We start from the raw sequence: 20,648 nt of genomic DNA, 5'->3' as shown, positions 1-20,648 counted from the left end.
TTGGGGTTCTTTAATATCTTATGTGCCCAGACACAAAGTTTTAAAACGCTTTACAAGATCAAATGAAGGCTCATTATGTAAAGTAATGAGAGAGTAAATTAAAAAGTAAATCTGTGTTTTTCCTTCTTTTCCAGAACCACCGATTCCCTGCCACCCGACTAACTTCAGGGTTTTCATTGGCTCTGGGAAGGGTCAGAAACTTTCCAGGAAACTCAAATTTATTTTTTTTTTACAATTTTTTAAGTGAACCAGAATGCAGCAAACATTTTCAGCCCCTGATTTCTTCCGAAGGAATACCAAAAGGCAACTTTTCCCCAGCTACTGTTTCCACCAGCACCCACAATTATTTCTGTGAAGCACTCCGAAAAAGCAGCGAGCTTTAATGTGACTTAAATGCTTAAGTGTTTAAATATTGCGGATTAATTCTTGTGGCTTAATACCAGATTAAAAATAAATCTGCTCTTTGTGGTATTCCTTGTGTGTGACAAAGACTGGTTTGAGTCTTTCTCGGCTCTTTTGTTTCTCGTTGCTTGCAGATAGCACTTAGGAAAACACATTCCCAGTGGCCCCATAGACTTAAATATCCTTTTGAAACGGAGGATTCCCTCCTCCTTTTTAGCCTGGGGCAAATCTAGGTGATAATGCGAAATACCTGCACAGAAACTGGCATCTTTGCTCTCGCTAAACTGCGCGCTGCACCTGGGGGCAAAACAGAGGCGTGTGCGCAATGCACAGAGCTCTGGCACGGAATTTGGGGTTTCAGCCTCACCGTGTGATGAGAGCTGTGGATTCAAATTAACTCTCTCCGCTCCAGATCGACATCTCCTGAGCGCCGGGACGCTAATTCTGGGTTTAGGGATGGACAGGGAAGCTCCTGAGCTTGCCCCCAGGGTTTGGAAAGAGGGAAAGGGGCTCTTCTGCACATCCCTGGGGATTGTGCTTCATTCTCATCTGGGAGTGAGCGTGGAAACAGCGTTTAATTGGGATTCACAGCCAGCCCTTGTCCCGCATGGCTGTGTGTGTGACCGGGGTGTCACTCCCGGGGCTCCTCCGCTGGTTTTTATGGGCAGGGGAATGCACAGCACAGCCCTTGGGAGGCACAGCTGAGGCTGTGAACGGGATATTGAGAGGGGGAAAAGCGCCTTGGGCAGGTCCTTCCCAGCTCCATGCCCTCCTCACCATGGCTGCAGAGCCTTCTGGCATGGGGCAAAACCCAACAAAAACCCGGCATGGGTTGAAAATTGAGAAATAACGAGAGTCGTGGGTAAAACCTACACCCTCAGCAGCGCTTCTGCTCCAGTTCCCTCACTGCAACTCTGGAAGCACCTGGTGGAGATGATCTTTGGGGGCTGTGTAAGACTCCTGCAAGGCAAAACAGATTTTCTGCTGGCTTTCAGCATCCTTTAGGCATCCCTGCCCATGGCAGGGCACTGAAACGAGATGATCTTTGAGGTCCTTTCCAACCCAAACCATTATTCTATGGTTTTTTTTCGGCTGCCAGGGTGTGCCCCACTGGCTGCGATGGAAATGGAACGAGCAGAGAATTCAGACGTGGGGCTGCTTGAGTTCCAAGCATCATTTCGCACAGAAATCGCTCCTTTTTTTTTTTTTTTTTTTTTTTTTTTTTTTTTTTTTTTTTTTTTTAGGGCCGCAGAAGTGTTTGGATTTCTGAGACCTTCCCGAAACCATCTGAGCTCGATCTGAATGAGAAAGGCTATTTGAAGTACGAATTCAATGTCTGTGAAAGATAAGATCTCAGTCCGGGGCTCAGTGAAGGAAACCAAGCTCTGTTAACTCCAACGGGACTCGAATCACCCCGTGTGGAAAAGCTCTGAAGCCTGGGATCCCACGGAAATACCAAACCCAAGGCGAGGAGAAGGAGGATTTCAGAGCAGATTTCAGGATTTCAGAGCAGTTGGCTTCCTTGGGACATTTCTTCATTTTCCCCCGTGGCCCAATTGACAGAGGCACCAAGGACAGTGCAATATCGTGGCAAGTGGAAGACAGGATTAATCTCACACAGGGAGGGGATTGAGAGCAACAGGAGAGAGAACTTGGCCTGAGTGCAAAACCCACCCGGGCTGGCCTGGCAGAAAAGCAGACCTTGAATCCAAATTCAGCTTCAAATTCTCTCTCCTGCCTTGCTTTCCCACCCTTTTTTCCTGCTCAGCCCTGCCTACAGAGAGCAATTGGGAGCAGAATTCCTCCTTGCTTTGATTTTACCCAGAGGACTCCAAGGTAGATGCCAGTCCTGGATGTCTGAGCTCAGACTGGGGGGTGTTGTGTTTTCTGTGAACAAAACTAAGACACATTTCCTTTTCTTTTGCAACATAAGACGGCTTCAAATGCTGCTTAGATCCCAGTCCTCATAACCCAAGTCAACTGGTCTTTTCTTTCTTTTCTTTACGAAGTGATAATTATGACAATATGCAGCATTGTGTCTCTGTGACTTTCATATCCAGCTTCAGTGTTTCTAATGTAGCTTCAAATTCATTCTTTCTCCCATCCACCCAAGAAGCAAAGATAATTTAGAAATCTTTAGGGCTGTTTACATTTGGAATGTTCATGGGAAAACAGCTTTGAAATGAAAATACATTTTAACAAGAACGTTATTGTTTAGTTCTGTTCTGCTAAACACAACTTAAATACACTCAGAGTTTGTGTCTTTATTTATGGATTTGATTGGCAATTTAGGAAACCACCATTGGTTATTTGAAGAGGGTGTTTATTTAGTGTTACAGTTTTGGGTCAGTTCCCCTCAAAGGAAACTTCAAGCATATAGAATGGCAAACTTGACAAATCATGTCAACACTTGGAATTGGACACTGCTTTCCATTAACTCTTGGGTAAACTAAATATATCTGCCAGGGACATTTTTTGTTAAGTGGTTATCAACATTGTGCTCTACCAAGGAATCTTGACTGTGGCATTTTCAGCTTTGAAAACCTACAGAATTAAGGTAGAATAGAGACAGAAGAAATGCACTCATTAGCAGGGCAGAAGAAGTAAGGCTGGGTTTGGAAAGGTTTGCACGTGTAAATCCAGTGCAATGGGAGCAGGGAGGGTGAGCCTGTCCTGGATTTGAGTTCAGAGGGATTAAAGGACAGTTTCACCTGCTTTGTTGTAATCAGCCAGAATCTGGCATGCACAGCACTTACATACTTCTGCAAAATCTGTCTGGCTCCATTCAGCTTTCAAAACCCGTCCTTAGCCCAGGTACCTGGGCTCACCCTGCCCTTGCATCACCTCTGACTCCTCCACTGGTGCTGGGATGGAAAGGGATGGCTGAATTCTGTGGTCTGAGTGTGTGTCATGCTCTGAGAATGCTCCTGAATACCTCTCTGGGAACAGAGGGAAGCAAACATTTACTTGATGACCACTGGGTGTGGGTTTCACACCTGCAGTGCAGAAAAGATGCTGAACCCTGCAAGAGACATTCTGCACCCATCCTGGTGGGACACTCAGGACACCTGAGGCCAGCAAGACCCCTGAGCACCCCAGGAACTTTCAGGGCTAAGCAGCAGCTGAGATTGAAATGTCATTTGGGTTCACTGCTCCTGTTTGTCTTGGACAAGCTGAATAGACCCCAACACTGCACTGAGAATTCCTCTGGAAAGCCCAACTGCAGGCACCAGCAGAAAATGCATTTTCTAGATTTGGTTGTCATTACATCAGCAGGAAAAGGCTGGCAAGGCTCTCAAAACCGATAGGAAGTGTCTGAGTTTACTCAGTCGAGAGAGTCACCCCTGAATACCAGAGAGCCCTGAACCCAGCCCCAAGTGATCTGACAGGGCACCACTGATCTCCAAAATGAACTTGCTTTGTTGGACTCAAAAGCTACAAAGCACTGTATGATACAAATTTTTTGACAATCACAGTTCCTCTCCCCACACACTTAACCTTGGGAAAACTTCTGAGAGCTTGGGACATTTTGTTGGAGAAGTTACTAATCCAAGTGTCTGACTCCTGGGTCACAGCATCTCCAAGCCAGTCCCAGTTTATCTGGGAATCTCAGCTGGAGGTTTCCCAGGAGTCTGAGATCTCTGTGGTTTTCAGCTGCATCAAACTCAGATAATATTTCAGACTGTTTTTTACAGCATTTAGGTACTTTCCACATCTGGCCCTGAAGCTGGAAGTGTGTGAGGCTCAACTCCAGTAAAACATAAACTGAACTTTTATGAACCTCATAAACAAAGAATAAAATAAAACATAAAGTCTCTGTTGGTTTACAGATTGGCCTGGTGCTTTTATTTATTTATTCATTACCCTTGCATTAAAACAACAAAAATTATTTTAAGTTCAGTAACTTCCTGTGAAATGTGGAAAACCAAATCATTGGTTTGGTTTTGAAGCAGCCACTTATTTCTTAACATCCAGCACACACCACTGCAGATACTTTCCATATTGCTTATTAAACCATATTCTTGCATTTTCAAAAAACAGTTTTATTCTGCCTTTGGCAAGGTTCTTGTAAATCATTAGAAATATAATTCAGGCAAATTGTCTGTTGGAGATGAATCTTTAGGTCCTCACAGTGGTCTCTAGACCTCTGGGAATATCCATCAGATTTGTAAGAGGAACACACACACCATGACAAGCTGCACCTCGCTCACCCATCAGGAAGGACACGTGAACAACTGTCCATAGCAAATCCTGTACTTTTTCCTTCTAAAATCCCTTTCTGCCAGCACAAGGTTGTTTCCAGGTGCTGAGGTTTCCTACAGCTCTGGCAATATCCGTTGTTTCTGGAAGCCCTGAAGGTCCCAGCATTTTCAGCTGCTAAGAACCAACACATGCAGCCAGAAGTAAAGAGTTTTCATATGTACAGTTTTGCTATTGGGCACTCAATGGGTTTTGGAGCCCCAAAACTTTTGTCATTTTCTCCTAAACTCTCTGTCCTCTTATAACTCACCTTTCAAAGTCTGACCCTTACAGAGGCAGTTCCTTCTGCTGTAAAGTTTTCATTCATTAATTTTGTTTTTTCTGCACAGAAATCCACTCTACCTCTCTACAAATAATTCGTTTTTCCTTCTCTGTCACACAACAGCCCTGCAGTTCCCAATTTTTCTTTGCACAGACAGGCCCAGAAGGGATCTCAAGCAGCAGCAGTTTGTCTCCTCTCTCAGCACAAGGACACTTTCACAAGGGATTTGCAGGAACCTGGGAGCTCCATGCCCAGGTGAACATCCCCAGCTGCCTCTTGGAGTTCAGCTGGAAGCCCCAGCACTTTCTAAGGATGAAATGCAATTTAAAATATCTAGTGCTTTTCACAGGGATGTAAAGATACCTATCATGCAAATTTTAAAAAGTCCCAAAAGGAATTGCCTGAAGTAGTTAGAGAAGCTGATGAAGTGTAATAACCATGGAGATTTTTTTCCTTGCTCCCCAGTGGTTGCCTGAGCTCCTCACAGTGCCAGGGATTTCAGCAAGGACAGGATTGCACTGGAAATCACCTGCTCTGCTGCTGGGAACAGAGACTTGCTGTGCCCAAGAGGAGAAGGCAGTCCCAAGAGTGCCACAGCATGCCTGTGCTCAGGGAGCTGCTATGGCTCAGTTTCACAGCCAAGGCCTTAGGGATCCATCTGAAAATCTTCCTTGATATTTAAAGCAGCAGCAAATTAGCCCAGAAATGTTGGTACAACGAGCTCTAATACAGCAGATTGTTTCTCACAGACAGGTTATAAAGAGCAGGAACATTTTGCAAACAGACTAATCTTAGTTCATGCAAGGCTAATTTCAGTATAAAATCTGGGGGGCACCAAGCCCTGTCACCACTAAATTCCATTTTGATTCAAAATGACATCTCCTAAAGAAAGATTGCAACTGACCATAACAAACACAAGACAGTAAAATAAATAATGCTATTTCTAGGAAGGAATTTATAGTCCTGAAGTCACTTAAGAACAGAAAGAAGGTCAAGAAGAAGGATCACATTATAAACCGAAAGCTATTCTGATCTAATGAATGGCAAGGAGACATTTTGGCCACCTCCTAGGGAGCACTGATTATGGCCACTCAGCAACCTCTCTAGGTGGTGGTTAAAACATCTTGTTTCTATTCATTAGTTCAGCAGTGTATTCATTCCACAACAGAGTTTAAGAATCCCTCCCTCCTCCTCTGCAGTACCCCTGGTTTGCAAATATGTCATCCACAAGCAAAAAGACAAAAAGAAACAAAAAATCCAGAATGGTACTTCAACACACCTAAATCTTCATTTTTGTACTTTTTTTCTCCCACTCCCTCCACTCTTCAAAAATTGTAGTGAAGCCTCAGTGTCTGAGAGGAGAGAGGTGATGCTGTAAAAGGTGATTTAGCCCCCAAATGCAGGAATGGGAGCAAGGAGTGGAGTCACTCCTGCTTCTCCCCTGCTCCAAACCTGCTCGGGGCTGGACACAGGGCCCCAGAGGGGACCAAGCTGCCCAGGCTGCTGTAGGGTCAGAGGCTGCTCTCTGCAGCTCTGGCTGCTGAGCTCTGTGTGTGTCAGAGTCACTGCAAGTGCAGAGCAGTGAAGGTGGGACACACAGCCCTGCCAGCACCGTCCTGGGGTACAAAACCCATCCTGAGCCACTGCTCTGCCCCTTCCTGTCTCCATCTCCCAACACATCTCACAGATTCATCCTAACTGCGCCCTAGGGAAGGTGTTGCTCCTGTTCCCATTCCTTTTCTTGGCAGAAAACATCCCTGCCTGCATAGCTATAAATCTTCCAGCCCCAAAGAGTCCTGGCAAGTCCCTGCTCAGTAGCTCTTGCACTAACATTTGCCATTTAGCTTAAAAATACTCTCTCCCCTTTTATCTTCCCCAGTCTAACCCTGAGAGAACAAACCCACCTCCCTTTCACATTCATATTGCCAAGACAAACACACCAAGCTCACTCCTGCAAATAAAGGTTTTTGCATCTTGTGAATAGCTCTGATCCAGTTTGAATTAATCTTCCCTAAATCCGTGCCATCAGAAAGGTGCACAGCATTCACAGCTGACACCAATAGGTGACAACCTCCACCTCTCCATCATGAACACCCCAGGACCCAGGGCTCAGCTCTGCTGCCTCTCTCCCGGCTCCAGGATTGCCCCGGGAAGAATGCAGACAGGCGCCAGGCAGCAGGGCACTGCCGAAAAATTCCCCAGCCCCTCAGCGGAACCTTTAGAGATGTTAAACAAGGCCTTTGAAAATCGGCCCTGCATGGAATTATCTCCAATTTCACAGAGATTTGGGGAGCAGTATTGTTGCACCTTGTTCCAGTCAAGCTGGCGTGTGCTGGCTGCTGTAGTGGCTGCTGGTGTAGATTTAGTGCAAACACAGGCAGATGCTGCTTTTCTAATAAAAACTATGTTTTAAACAGCATGTATAACACCTCAATTGGTTGCAAACAGCAAGCAAGTTATAAAATCCACATGCCTGATACATATCACCATTTAAAATATATTTTTCCATGACTGAAACCAGAAGATTTCTCTTAAACCAGCAGGAAGAAAAAAAATCAGCCTCTGTAAGACCATCACAACCACATTTCCACGAGGTCAAGAGACATATCTGTCTGCAGTACCAGCTGCCTGTCATGATAAATAATTTTTTTCTGATTTGTGAAGTTTGCTGCCGTGGGAATGAGCCCATTTGCTCCTTAATGTATGTAAGATGTGCAGCCTGACACAGAATTGGCAGCACACAGCCACGGTCCGAGAGCTTCTACATCTGTCCTCAATATTTCACTCCTTGGAGATGTCAGCTTTCCAAGGGCAAGGTTACCAACAGGACTGATCCCTGACCAAGGTGTTACACTAAGGTCCAGGCACTACAGAAACCTTAGCACTTTCACCAAGGATTTCTTTCCAGCAGGGACCTATCACTGAGAAAAATGCAATGTTAAAACAGATGTCCCAAACCCATTGAATGCTGTAAAATCTTGGTATCCCACACATCTCTAGAGTCATGCAGAACCCTCATGTCAATACTGCTGGACTTAATGAGTGATATGGGCCAGAGCACTTTTGTAAAGAAAATATTTCTAAGGGATGAGGCTGCACAGCTCTGCATTTGGGGGTGTGCACCCAACTGGGAGCACCAGTGCAACCCTGAGGAAGATGCATCAGGATGAGATTTTGGTGAGCCCATAGTGTCAGCTCGAACTTCTCTCCTTATGCTACTCAGTGCTAAAATTTCCCATCGAGACACTGCTGGTCCAATGTGAAAATGCCAAAATGAACGTGAGAAATCGTTCCATGTAAAACTATTAAAAAAGAAACAAACAAAACCCACAAAAAAGCAGTAGTTATGATTTCATAACCATTAAATATATGTGAGCAGCACTAAAAGATTGTATAGTCACTCTCGTGGCTGTACAGGTGTTTGTGGTGGGTTTTCAGATATATTACCACTATTTATTTATATTTCTCTATATTACAGCTATAGAGAAGAAATAAGAAATAAGCTGCTCCCTGCCTTACAGCATCCCTCGTGCATGTGGAGATCTGGATGCCAGAGTGCCCAGCAAGACCCCAGCCTCAGAAATCACTGAGTCTCACCCAGGATCATGTACAAAGGTTCATCTGTTCCCAGCTTAAGCAATGTTACCTCGGGGATGTTGGAAAAGAAAGGTTTGGAAAACCTAAGCAGAAATATTCCAAGTATTGCATCTGCTTGTGTAACCTGTAAAATTTTCCAAATGCCAATCCTCTTAACAACGATCTCAAACCTTTTTTGAGGTTTGGGAACTGTCTGTTTTTTCCACTGTTCCCTGAAGATCAGGAACATATTCACACGGGTGAAGCAATCCTAGGTGTACTGATGCACCAAAACACAGGGCTCAGCATGTTGTTTTTGGGACTGTGGCTTTTCCTCAAGTGGGTTTGCACAGAGAGGTGCAGCAGGGTCAGACTCGTCCTCACTGAGTCACCTGTCCAGCCCTGGGGTCTTTAGGGCTGACAGAGGAGCACATTTGGGGTTGGATGAGAATGCAGGGGATGCTGGATAAACCTTGCTGAACCCTCCCATCCACTGTAATCCTGATTGCTGCCATCCCAAAGCCTTTCCTTGTCTTCTTCCCAAAAACGGAATCCCGAGAATGGGATTCACGGCAGCAGCGTGCTTGAGGTTGTGCATTAGTAGGATTTGTGTGGCTTTATCAAACCAATAATATTTTTGACACGTGTACACTGATTTTCTACTTGTGCCAGCCTTTGTCCCAGCCTGATCCCACAGTGCCCATGCCTCCCTGCAGACAGCACGAGCCATCCCATCTGAACTCACCACCACTCGCTCACGTTCTCTTCCTCTCCCTCCCCCAGACATTCTTTGACATGATTAGTGGCTAAATCAGATTCTTTAATTGAAAGAAATATAACTGAACTTTCTTCTGTTGGGAATGTGCCAGAGGCCACATCATAAGCAATGTCAAAGAATATTGGAAATGATCTAGACCTCTGACATTTGTGTTTAGCGATTGAGCATGCCCCAGGTGGTTTGTTTGGGATTGGAATTTGTCACTGCTCTGAGGAGATAGTCTTTGGTGGTTGGGGCTTAAGGATTGCTGCAAAGAGATATAAGAAGATATGTTTAAACAAGTCACTGGAATGCTTTGCTTTAATCTCCTACAACGTTTTGCACAGCCATGTCCAGGAGGATTTCTCTGTGAGAGACATCCAGCATTGTCTTTTGTCTCTGAGATGGCAGCAATTTTTAAAATACCCATTTTTTAGAGCACCTTGCAGCTCAGATAGGAAATATTGAAATGTAACCATCTCATTTAGTGTTCATTCCTTTGTTTTTCCATCTCATCTTCCAAATTCCAGAACCACTGTCAATACCAGAACAACTGGCAGTTATTCATTGAACCTTCTTCCACAACTGTGCAAAACCAAAATTGTATATGGGGTCCCACAAGTGGGCCTCATGTTACACTTTTCATGTAAGATTTGCATCTTCCACTGTGTTTGTCTTCTCAAAGAATCACTGGGCTGGAATGAGTCTCCAGAGGTCACCTAATCCATGCCCATGCCCCGAGGATCCCCGTGTACAGCACAGCCTTCTGGAAACGTCTGAACTCTGAAATGTTTGAAGTGTAGACCAGTCTTGTTACATTTTCACTTCATTTACTTCTCTAATGCTTTCAAATTTCTCAGAAACATCCAGCTCACACTCCTCAGAGGCAGTAAATGGCTCAGCCCTGACTGTCCTATGTACATCCCTGTCCTGGGTGGAGAGGAACCCACACTTGAGGATTTGTAGGTCACTGGAGATTCAAACCATGGTGTTTGTTACACTGAAGGCTACTGCAAAGCCAAGCACTTAAATTACAAAAATATTAAATTCTTCCCATGTTCCATGAAACTCACTTCCCAAATCCATGCACACTTTGGACCCAAAATGCATTTCCCGAAGTATTGAGAGCAGCAGTTTGCTCTTGTGCTCCTGTCTTTTGGGGCCTCTACTGTCAGCTTCAAAGGAATCATTGTTAATTGTTCAAATCGATTCCCAGCTATGTTTGATTTATTGCTGGATGATTTATTGAGCTGCTGCTCTCTCAGGTGCTGGCTGACAGGCAGGGAGCTGCCCTGTGCTTGCACTTGCCACTCCCTCGGAGAAAGGGAGATGCTCTGTGCATACAAAGAGGCTTTTTCTGCACAGCAGCTGGAGACCACCGACTGCCTGGCTGGGGAAACCCTCTGACACCTCCTCATTCCCTCCAACAGCCTAAATGAGGGGTCTTCCCAAAATAAATCTTTGAAATGGAAATGTGAGTACGAACAGTGGAAGACGCACAGCTGCACATCCTCACCTTGTGCACACAAACTCAAAAAGCTAAAAAAACCCTCAAAAAATAAGAGGATGAAATCTTTTTAAAGCTTTGCTCAAGTATTTGCAGTGTTAACTTTTGAAGCTGCATATTCATTTGTAAAACGAGGCAGCAGGTGAAAGCACATCCCAGGCAGGAGGTTCACAGCTCCCCTCACACCAGGCAGGTCTCACTGCGTGGTTGCAACATCCCTGAGTTTGTCACCTCAGTGCAAATCCCAGCTGCACCGAGCACATGCCTGAGTGGAGCTTTGTCACCTTCCACAAGTACCCCCTATTCTGTAAATCCTTAGGAATGTCACTGGATAAACGTTTTACATTCGAATCGTGTGGGGTTGTAGCCTGTTACAGCTGGGATTGTTCTGTCTTGTGAATGCACTGCTCTGGTCGGGCAGCAGCCACTTAAACTGCCCTAAAATCATTACAGGAATAATTGGAAATATGTATTTTGAGGAGTCTTTTATGGCCACTTTAATTACTTTGCATTTCCATTATCTGCTCTTGTGTAAATCTACGTTTTTCTCTCTTTTTTTCTCCCTCCACACAGTCAAACCACTTCTGACTGAAGTACAAAACAGAGCTATGACAATTTTTCTTGCAGGCAGCATCCCATAAAGTTTTAAAGACATATTTAAAGTTGCAGATTTATATGCTGCAGATTACTCATGTAGTTGACACCCCTCACTTTCTACCAAACAAGTCTTTACTGAAGTACAAACAGGGGCAAACAAGAACACATTTTTTCTGTCCTAATCAGATGGGGAGAGGATGGAGTAGAAGTGAGCTCCTCTAGGAAAACGTGCAGTGAGGAATTTCTTGCACAAGAATAAAGGGAAATTGTGGGGAGAGTGTAGGAAACCACGACAGACAGCAGACCCTAGAAAAGGGGGTTACCCCTCTTTACATCCACTGCACTAAAGGAATGATGCACATCTGGTGTGGGGAGCCACAGCAAACCCAGCTGGGACCCATTCTCATCAGGATCCTGGAATAACTGGGGACTTCACGATAATGGATAAGCCCACACTGGAAATCAGGCGTGAGGAATGGAGAACCTGCCTGGGTAGATCCAACCCTTGGTAGGGGCAATGTGAATGCCCAAGTCTGGAGCAGTGGGATTTGGGGGCTCCAGGGTGGGAAGCTGAGGCAGTCAGGAAATGCAGCAGTGCCACACGGCACCCCAGGCTCCCTGTGCGAGCTTTAGACTCCTTTGTTGTCTTGTCTTATTTCCCCTTAGCTCAGGAAACACCCAAAGCCGAATGTCTGCCATCGCAAACAATAAACGCAAATAAAAGCGCACGGCGGCCCCGAGCCCCTGAGTGCGGTCTGGCCCTTGCCAGGGATCACTCCACATGCCGAGATGCCAGTCCCTCAAAGCCACCATGTCCCCGGGACCCCAGAGCTCGCTCTGTGCCCTTGTCCAGTGCTATTCTCCTCACGCAGCAGAGCCGCACGGTGCGAGCCCGGCAGCGCCGAGCGCAGGGACAGCCCGGTGACAAGGATGGCTCTGGACAGGGGCACTGCCTGTGCCCAAGGGACGGCTCCATTTAAGAGATAAAAATGTACAGCTTATGCTCGAGATCACCACAGTGGCATCTGGTAACAGGCAGAGCCGTGCTGCTGTCTGTAGGTTTGGGGTTGGGTGTTGTTTTTTAGCCCCCTCGCCGCTTGTTTTGGTGGTTAAAAAATGTGGGATGGGCACAAATGAGTCCAGGTGGGGATGGCAGCGTGGGATAGTTCACAAAATAACAGCTGGGCTGGAGCTTCTGCCAAAATTCAGATTATTTTTAAGAAAAGGAAAGCATTTTACACTTCTCCTTCAGCCCAGATTGAAATACCTCTGACAATGCTATTGGAATTCTTGCCCAAGTTTAAAAGAAAATTAAATGTGAACTTGGAAGCAGGAGTGACAGCGTGGCAGTGAAAGCTGTCCTGGGGCAGGCCAGGGCTGACCACAATGAGAGAGGAGAAATGTCCCACAGCCCAGCCCCAGCAACCCCCAGCTCCATTCTCTGAGCACTCCCTGTACTTTTTCTCTCAAGGTGTCCAAGCACAGCCCAAGGCTGCTTCAATGGGTAGGAAAAAAGCCATGGCCCGAGTGCCCAGTGGTTTTCCTCTGTTTTGTGCCAAATGTTGGCTCTATCATGGATACAGAATCTTCACAGGAGCCTATATGGGCAGCAAGTGGATTGGTTCAACCCTTAATGTGATCACAAAGCTGGAATTAGACTTGGAACAAGTTTGTGAGAAACAAACTCCACAGTGTTTATCCCAGCATCCCTGGCAGGCAGCATCTGCTGAGGAACACCTCAAAAAGGTGTCAAATCCCTGCCATGTTCCAGCCTCAGGTGGTGTTTAGGGAAGAAGCAGTCTGAGCATCCTGCTTGGGCCACTCCAGCCTGGTTTTCCTTCCTTTTGCTTCTTTGTAACCAAAATAGGAGGGGTTGGGAGCATGTTCATTTTGCACATGTGCACACACAACATACAGAGCAGTAACAGATGTGGGTGCAGCATAAAGCTGGCCAAAGAAACTCCTGTGCTATCTCTCGTGATGATTCTTCTGCAGTTACTTGCTTATCAAATTATTTAGGAATAAATGCTGCTACAGACATCTATAAAAGACAGAATGCAAAAGAACCCTGCTGGACCAAATCATGTCTGTTGAAGTGTGAAATGCTCTGCTGTGAAGAGGAAGAATCAGACCTGGCCTTTTCATAAGAAAGACACCAGTAGTGCAGTTTTAATTGTGTGCTGCCTCAGCAGCAGAAGAAATGCAGCCTGTAAAATAGCCAGATAAAAGTCAAGCCTCAGCTTTGCTCACAGGCATCCCATCTGCAAGTTCTCAGCCTTGGAAATACTAGAAATTTATCTTTGCAGCTCTGAGCAGACAGCAGGGAAACACCTAGCATTTGTCTTCACTTCTGCCTTGGGAACAGGAGATTTTGTTTGCCACAAGGCTGCATTTTGTTTCAAAATCACCTGACAAACAGGATTGTTGCTGCATGGTATCACAGTGGGATGCAAAAGCAAGATCTTCAAAGCACAGCTTAAATAAGTTTAGTCTTAAAAGAGGAGTGGAGGGAAGTTACTATGAGAATTTTGCTATGCATGAAGTGTTTCTGAGAGACAGGGCTCACCATTACTATGGCCTATCAGAGGCCACAGCTCTTGGCTTTCCACACTTCCAGGAAGGGCACACTCTTCTCAGATTGCTGATGTGAACTTTTTGGAAAACGGCATTTTGTTGCTCTGAATGCTTTGTGAAGCTATTGTAGCTGGAGGGGCAAGAGGAATTTTTCCCTTTGTTTGCAATGCTTCCACAATCATAAATAAGCATTGTCTATAGCACTGCCTGTATTGCCACGTTTTGTTCCCACCCACTTCCATGGCAGAAGATCCTTGGGCTCAGGGTAGGATCTCCAGCAGCCAAGAAACTTTAAACTTGGTGTAAAATGAGAGCCACAAATCACAGCCCAAACTCCCACACGTCTCAGGCAGTATATGCTGCTGAGCTGCTCTGTTTCTGAGCAGACAATAGATACCCTTTTCTGAGTTATGGCCATGGGGCCTGATCCTGCAAGGTGCTGAAAGCCACCAAAAAGGCTGAGGGGGCTGAGCACTCTCAGGGTCTTGGCACTTCGTGCTGCTCGGCCCCAGAAAGAGAATAGCAATGGACAAATTTAACTTTGCCCTTAGGAGTTTTATCTCGCCTCCTCCACTCCCTGATCCCCTGAAAGGCATCTCACCGGGCTGGCCATTGCTCCAGATCTTGTTTTAATTATTTAAGTTGAACTAGAGGACTTTTTGTCATTCCTTTTTGTGGAACACTCTGTACTTGGGGGGCCTCAGCTGGATATCCTGGGTTATGCAACCAATGGTTAAAGCTATTGTTTTCAGAAAGAAATTGCATGAATCTCATTAAATGCACTCTGATCAGGGGAGGCGGGATGCGTCTTTAAAACTGCATTTGGATCCAATCCTATTGTCCCAGATAGGGCTGCCTGCCCTCTTTTCTGATTTAGTCTTAAAGAAACTATTGTGTAGCCTTAATTAATTTCATATTGGATCATATTATCACACTGCAACTGGCATTTGCTGGGAGATGCCTTCAGCTGGTCGAGAATGGCTTCAAACCAGGAGAGGGCAGCAATTTCCCTGACAAACCGAAAGTGAGCCACAATCCTTTATTTAAAACAGGTTTGACAAGGTATGAAACAATCCAAAGGGCACAAGACTCGCTGCAGTGCAAGCTAGAAATCGCAAAAAAAAAAAAGAAAACCAAAAAACAAACCACGCATGCAAGAAAAAGTTTGTCATTCATTACCCAGCTATTCAAGCCACAGGTGTATAAATACTCCAGGCTTTATTGGCCTCTTGACTTAGATAGTGCAGAACATTTGTTATCAGCCTGAGACACTTCACAGCCACTAGGATGGACTGCAGCCCACGTTCCTGCAGAAACAGAACCAGCGTGTCACTTCTCCTCCTCTCCAACCCCCATGATTTACGAGCATCAGCAGAATTGGTACTGGAAGTTCTTGTTCTTCAACACATCAAAGTGGACCAAAAACTAGCCTTCAGTCAGGAGCCATCCTCCGAGCCAAACTCATTCCTGATGCAATTTTATTTCATTTTTGCCTACTGTGAAACAGTGTCAGAAAGGCTTGATGACAACAAAAGATTCTGCCCTTGCTCCTGATCTCTGTCTCAGTAATATTCATCAGTAATTAATATTCACCCTCTCCCTTCGAGGACACAAGCCATTAAGTGTCTCTACTCTGAGCAGACTGATACAGAAAAGCAGCAGGATATTCCCTAATTTTTGATATAACCATATTGATTTGCCGTTGCTCAGCAAAAAGAAAACCAAGTTACCCCCACTCGGTGTGCCAGGTAAGGCACAGCTGGTGACAGAGGCCAGGGCACACAGGTGACATCGTTTTTGGCTGTGCAGAGCCAGCCTGACAGCCTGTGGATGCCATCCAGGCTTCTCCATCCCCAGATCCCTCCCCAGAGGCACTGCAGGGTGGGGGGAGATCCCTCGGCTCCTCCAAGAATTCATTTCTGTGAGAAGTCTGGAATGAAGGGAATCAGGTGTGTGATGGCCACAACACACTGAAATGATGGAACAACTACGAGGTGGGGAGAAAATGTTTTTTCTCCCAAAAATTTGGTTTTCCTGTTTTTCTTTTGGTTTGTTTCATTATGCCAATTTTTCCCCTCCAAGGAGCTGTTCAAGGATTCCATTTTCTGCAAAGAGCAGACAGCAATTCCTCCTTATCCAAAAAAAAAAAAGAAAGCAAGCCTGGGGATACTTGGACTAAAGCAGAAACATGCTGGAATTGTCTTTGGAGACAAGAGGGATTTGGGGAATCCTGGCAACTATTTCTCACCATTTTCCCTTCCAAAAAGCAAATGAAAGGCAACTGCCAGAGCTGAACAGGCTGAGTGCTGCTAATCCAACATTTCCAGAGAGGCCAAGAAGTCTCCAGGGCTTGTTACTGAAATGTGAGGCAGCCACAGTTCAGCACACAGGTGGGGAGGCAGATCCTCCTCTGGTGTAAACTGCTCATAAAATCCATCCCCTGCTGCCAGTGACAATTTTTAATACATTTTTCTTAAAACACTCTAAAGGTTTGGACGCTGATTTTCCGTGTGCAAAAACAGAAACCAAAAAAGGAGTGATAAATTCAGGTAACTCTAGGGAAAAAATTAAAAATATCTAGGTATTATGGAAAGAGATTAATACACCATAATTAGGAATCCACTACCCCTTTCAGAGAATGACCCATCCAACCATTTTAATGGTTTATCATCTTTCACAGAGTTTAGCACATAGTTTGAGAAACTGTTTTGGTATATCTTGCATCTCTGTTATTTAGTATTAGTCATTTACAACATACTCTAGACATGCTAATTGCTCATTAGAAATTGAACTTTTAAATAAAGACCCAGAAAAATTAAAATGTGGAAGAAAAATATTAAGTCTAGAATCTGAAATGATGTTTTTCTAGTGTTTATAAACAATACTCTAAACAATAGAAAATCCTTATTACCTGGAAATTGTGGAATCCCAACTCAGACAAACTGGCATTGCTATTCAGTAATGCAGTACTTTTCACCATTATTTTTGTTTTTAAATGCCACCTTTAATCATCTTTCTCCTGTCATAACGTTGCCCTGTCATCACTTTCCTTCCTTTCCTCCAGGCAAATGTTGATGTAGGAAACACGGGGAAAATTTTGTGCTGCAAAACAGCTGGCCAGTGTTCAAGGTGTTTTTTTTTTTTTTTTCCTAAACAGCATCTTTTATCTCCTGCTCATTTGTTCTACCTTTGACCTTTGTGATATCCTTTCTTATATTTTTACTTCAGATGAATATTTAAAAAATTGAAGTTAAAAGAAAATTCTTAAGGGTTATCATGAGTTAAGAATACTATTGAGGTTCTTTCCTTGCAAATTTCTAATAAAATAAATGACCGAATTTCCATCATTTTTCATACATTTCAGTCATGAGAACAGCTGAATTGTTGCACATTTTAACCTCACACTAAAATTCAGCATTTGATACTAGATTTGGAAAAGAACCCCATAATTGTTTCATTCATATTTTTTATCATCTGCGAGAGTAAAAAGCAACTTTCGGACAGATGCCTGAGGAGAACGCTGCCTTCCAGGCTGCTGGGATGCTGTAATTTGGTAATTCTGGTCATTCTCCCATCCCAGAGAGCCTTCAAAGAAAAGCGAGTTAACTTTTCACCCGGGGAACAATAGGGACAGAACTGGCTCCAGGTCAGAGCAGCCGGCCAGTGACTCTGTTCCGAAGTTTGATTATTTGGAATTTTACGATGCCTGTAACAACAGCACACGAGGATGATGTTTATCAGCTGCAATCAGCTGCAAGGGCAGCGGGAGAGAGAGGAAAGCTCCCTCTGCTCTGATGTGCGCCCCGAGGGGTCCCCCAGAACCGGGACGGGGTTTCTAGAGCCGCTCCTAAAGTCAGTCCTGGGCTTACAGCCACGGCACAGCCTCTGCTGAAATCACGGCGGTAGAAAAGATAAAGCCAAAACAGGACAAAACCCCCATGAATTCGTTTTGCCAGCAGCTCGCATAGCGGCAGCGCGGACCGGGAATCATTTCAGCTCTTCTAGCGCTTCCTACGGGCGGGCAAATTAGTGGTTACAAAGGAAAAAAAAAATAAAAAAAATCGTGTTTTCTTCTGGACTGGAAGGCAGGCGGCAGAGGTTGGTAAGAAGCTCGGTGAGGTGACATTTTCCGGGCGCTGCTGGGCTCAGTGTCCCCTGTGCCCGGGGTGCCGCCCGTCCCTGCCCTGCAGCGCAGACACCGCGCTCCCTCGGCATCAACCACGGCATCAACCACGGCATTAACCACGGCATCACTTGGCTCTAAACACACGGGGCAGGGCCGCTCGGTGCTGTTTGCCCTGCGGGGACAGCCGAGCAGCCTGCCAGGTTAGCGGCGAGGGAGCTCCGGCTGCCGCGGGGGCTGAGCCGCCACCCCGGGCTGCGCATCCCCGGGATGCGGGACCTGTCCCCCCGGGAGCTGCCTGACCCCGGCGCAGGATTTTCACCTCGTGAAAGCCTCGGGGCCGCTGAAACCCGCGGGACCAGGGAGGAGGAATCAGCCTGGGGCCGCTCCGGGGATGCAGGAAAGGTTCGGCTGCAGCAGGGTGAGAAGAGGAATGACCTTGGCCTCAGAGAGAGCGCCTGGGGCTCAGCCCGTGAGCTCCTTTCACTTTGTTTCACACCTATCGAATTTACAGCACTTTTGGCTGCAAAATTTGTTTGCAGAGATCGGTCTCTTTCCGAAGCAATGCTCGATTCGACACTGCGCTCACAGGTTGCCAAATAATCCTTACAAATTTCGTAGGTATTATAAAAAAAAAGAGCAGCAACAAAGTCCCCAATCCTCCAGCCTTAAAGCAGCACAAAATCTGGGCTGTACAGTTGCTGTGTAAAACTTTCCTCCTCCCCCTCTGCCTGCTCTGAAAAGAAGGGGAGAGAACATACGTGGTGACATGAAACACTTCAGAGAAAAGCAAACAAATATTGGCTTCTCTGGAGAATCAGAAACGTAATGATACTATAATGCTAGCAGTTTATTTTTCACTGCCTCGGGCTGCTTGGCAGAACGTCGCAGTAAAATCATCTAGGCATGAGAGATTAGCTGATGTCTATTTTGCTCTGAGGCTCCATGCCCTTCTCTTGAGGGACTTTTACACCTGCTGAGGAATGCTGCTCCCCAATCGCCACGGCACCAGCAGGGAACCCCACAGCCTTTGATCAAGTCGGAGCAGGAGCATTCCCCAGGCAGCTCCAGGGATGCAGGTAGGCTGCAGGAACCAGCCAAGCACCAAAGTGAGCTCCAGCTGCAAAGATCTTCATCTAAACCATCAGAGCAGCAAACCGAAACTCACGGCAGGGCGGCACACGAGGGCTCGAATCACATCACACACACGGGCTCATCGCATCCTTAGGCTGGGGAAAATGTTGTGGTACAAATCCTGGGCTTGGCTGGAGACAGTGAAAATTCCCTCTCTGAGCTGGGGTTTCACTTCAGAGCAATTAAATGCTGCAGTTTGGGCAGTGAACACTTTATGGAACAGGTGGATTTGCTATCAGAATGGTCTTTGCACAGCCTGAAATTGTTTAAGTACAGAACTTCTATCCCCAGGTATGACCAGGCAGCACCAGCATAGCCTGAAAATTATCTTTTTCCTCTCCTTATCACTCAGGCAAATGTGAATTTAGTATTGGTGAAATGCATTAACACTGGGAGAACAAGGGAGACAATCTCAATGGAGCTGTCAGTCAGAGTTCGTGTCCCATCCCCCAAAGTTTTCCCTCACTTTAAAAGCAGTAGGACTGCCTGCATCTGAAGTTCCCTCCGTGCTTATTTCAAGGCCAAACACTGGAATTTTATGAGCCTATACCAAGAACTATTTCTGTAAACTTTTCCCCAAAAGAACATTGAAACCATTTGCATCAGTTTAATTAGCTGGCTGCAGAGAAGCTTTATAAAATCTACACTAAATTAAAAATGAAAAAAAAAAAAAAGAAAACCCACTATAAAATTGACCCACTAAAATAGGTTTACTTTCCCCCAGGCAAACGAGCACTTGCACCCATTTTGGTGGCATCATTTGCTTCTGCCATATCCTGGGATTTCAGTTTCCAAGGTCACTAACACACCCTGGCATGGCAGCACAAAGGCCACAGCTGGCAGAGCCACAGAGTTCAGTACTCACATGGAAATCTGGAAGGAATCATACCCTGTAAAAAACAAACACTATTTACATCAGCCATTATTTAACAACACAAAAAACACATTTCTAAAAGTGCCCAAGACTCATCAGGTCCCTGTTGCAAGTCATGTTCAGGACTTGTGGAATCCACCCCATGACTGAGCCAAACATCATCTGAAAAGCACACTAAAAGTAATATTTGTATAATTATTTTTTTTTTTGCGTGTTTTAAGATATTTTTGTTCTTGACAGGAGCTTCCAGGTGCATGAAATATCGGTGACAAACGTGTTTCTCAGCAATGCTGATTGGCACAAATCCCTGCCTAGCACATGGTCCGTGCAGTGGTGGGGGAGCTGCTGTGCCACCCCACAGCCCTCCCACTGCAGCCACAGCTGCCCCGGCCCCAGCAGGCTGGAAACCATCCCAAATACAGCCTAGGCACCTGGAATTAATATTACAACACATCCCCACGTAAACCAGGCTTGCACGCAGGAATCGAGTGGAGAAGCCGTGGTTTTGCTCAGAGATGAAGTTGGGAGCACGGTTTTGTCTCAGCCCATCTGACTCCTCTGCCCTCTCATGGATTACGTGCA

This window comes from Sturnus vulgaris, chromosome 17, assembly GCF_052056855.1.
Source record: "Sturnus vulgaris isolate bStuVul1 chromosome 17, bStuVul1.hap1, whole genome shotgun sequence".
In the NCBI taxonomy this organism is placed as follows: Eukaryota; Metazoa; Chordata; class Aves; order Passeriformes; family Sturnidae; genus Sturnus; species Sturnus vulgaris.
This window is presented reverse-complemented; position numbering follows the sequence as displayed.